The following is a 2,539-nucleotide window of genomic DNA, read 5'->3' on the forward strand; positions in this document are numbered from 1 at the left end:
TGTGTTATTGGTATGTATTCCAAAATTATTCAACACTCCTATAATTCTGATATTACTTAGTATGTGTTATCCGTAATAATTCTTATGTTAAATTATTGTATATAATTCTTATATTAAATTGTGTTAACTTATTACCACTGAGGTAACAAATTTCCTTGTAAATTGTGTCTTTGATTGTGGCAGCCCTAAGACATTTCATCATCCACAGACAATTGTTGTCATATTTTGATCCTCTTTAAAAGGTGGTTTTATAATCAACTATAAAACTCTGACAGGTGCTGGTGAATGCAGGTTTCTGGTAACGCTGGAGGCTGTTACATTAAAATGGAGAGAAAAGAACTTCTAAGACTCTCTTGGAAAATTAAAGTGTTCATAAATATCAAGCAGAACAGAAATGAACTGAAGTAATCATTTTTAACTTTTTACTTAAAGCATTGCTAATCCTTTATTTTTCAAAGTCAAGAAAGCTTTTCTTTTGATCTATTTGCAGCATTTAACAATTGAGTACTCCTGTAAACAAAATTTGGAGCATATTTGTTTCTCTGACTTGATTAATCCAGAATTTGGAAACTATTTGTGAGTATTCTTAACTTACGGCAATATAGTTATTTGCATAAGTTAAAAAAAACTGTTTTCTTTTGCAATAAGACACAATAGAAGAAACTGGTTATTTTACCAAGGCTTGGACAGGAATGGCATGCTTTCTTTAAGAAATCAAAGTTAACTTATAGAGCCAATGAAAGCCCCTTGGGAAGACTGGCCTCATATCTTGTCTACACAGTACATATACAGGATTCCTGACCTGTGGTAAATAAAGAATGTCACTTTCTGGCAGGCCCAGGAGCTCCAAGTTATCTCAGGGCCTCAAGAGGAAAGGAATTTACCCAACGTATACAGGTATTTAATGGCACAAACCCATAGCTGGGCTTAAGGCTTTAAAAAGTTTTATCTGAGATTTCTTATGAAGCAAAGTTGCATCAAAAACAATTTAAAAAAGAGTCTATATGGCAAATAATTATTCTTATTGCACTTTATGTAAATAATCAGACCAATTATAATAAGACTAAAGCTTATTTTGCAAACAAGTCTGTCCTATCATAATTTGTTTTTAATTAAAATGAGGGCTAGAGAGAGAAAAATTATGCTTCAAGAACTATAGTACACTTGTTACTAGGTTCTAATCTCATCAGTTGTTTCTGAGTTTTTATCTGCAATTTATTCCTGTGATCTCTGACTGCGGTTCAGAATAAACAAGAGGGATGGGTAATGTAAAAATCTGGACCAATACTGTAATTCTGGGCACATATTGGAATCAGCTAGCAACACTGTGCACCCAGTTAGCAGGCATTACTATAGCCACCAGCTACCAGGGCATATTGGCAGCCTCAAGATTTTTTGGAGCTGTCCTCACCCCCTTATTTCATTTTAAAATTCTTCTAAATCTAGTAACCGGATTTTTCTCCTTTCACCTTCAGACCATCAAGCTCCAAATGATCCTCAGTGAGGGCTGCTATCCTCTCAATATTCAAGAGTCACTCTTCTACAGGGGTCTCCTAGACTGCCCATCAGTGAGACATGAGACAAAACCCTGCCCCTGTCTCCCATAGACTTGACTAAATATCACTTTCACCAACCCATGGAGCCACCCTACCCTGACAGCTAGCAAGAGGCCAAGACCCACAGAACAACAATAGAACAACCACCTCCACTCCACTGTCAGCAGGAAGTAGTTACAGAAGACTGACCTTGATCCATTTTCACCAAAGAATTAGGGTCTTGGACTCTTGGGGGGTGGTAAATGTTACAGTAGGTAGCCAGTCAGACATGAAGAGAAAAGGAGAGACCCTCCCCCCACCACCACCAGTAATGCCAGGTGGCCGTCAGATGATGGTCAGACAGTTGTTGTCTCTCTAAAATAATAACTGGTCTCAGCCAGCACCAGGGAAAGGCAGTCAAACAATAGGTAGGAAACACCTGAAGATGTGATCAGAAGCTTCCTGATAAGATCTCAGGAGTTAAGCAAATGGGCATAGTAAGAGGCAAAATGGTGGAGTTTAGGTGGTATATGACCTTCTAGGAACATTTGAATGGTAAGGAACGAATGCCTCAGGTGAGCATGTGTACATCTCTAGTAAACACACTGCACATGCAGCCCCTCCCAAGTGCTGGCAGGCCACTGACCATGAAGACAGCCCACCGCAAGGGAAGAATCAGGGAAGAACTAACACAACGCTGGAAACATGCCAATGTATAAGACCCCAAGTCACCAACCCAAATGCCCATCGATGATAGACTGGACAGGTAAAACGTGGCACATATACACCATGGAATATTATGCAGCCATCAAAAATGATGAGTTCGTGTCCTTTGTAGGGACATGGATGGACCTGGAAACCATCATCCTCAGCAAACTGACACAAGAACAGAAAATCAAACACCGCATGTTCTCACTCATAGGCGGGTATTGAACAATGAGAACACATGGACACAGGGAAGGGAGCATCACACACTGGGGTCTGTTGGGGAGAAATAGGGGAGG

General features: G+C 39.6%; 1 long non-coding RNA gene across 1 annotated transcript; it reads left to right on the top strand.

Moving 5' to 3' along the window:
* Positions 1–653: 653 nt before the first annotated feature.
* Positions 654–1,942, top strand: LOC119471652. The gene is made up of 2 exons (XR_005200712.1): positions 654–897; positions 1,476–1,942. It is a non-coding gene; the product is annotated as an uncharacterized LOC119471652 (long non-coding RNA).
* The last annotated feature ends 597 nt before the right edge of the window (positions 1,943–2,539 follow it).

The sequence above is a fragment of the Cebus imitator genome, unplaced genomic scaffold (assembly GCF_001604975.1).
Source record: "Cebus imitator isolate Cc_AM_T3 unplaced genomic scaffold, Cebus_imitator-1.0 Scaffold68, whole genome shotgun sequence".
In the NCBI taxonomy this organism is placed as follows: domain Eukaryota; kingdom Metazoa; phylum Chordata; class Mammalia; order Primates; family Cebidae; genus Cebus; species Cebus imitator.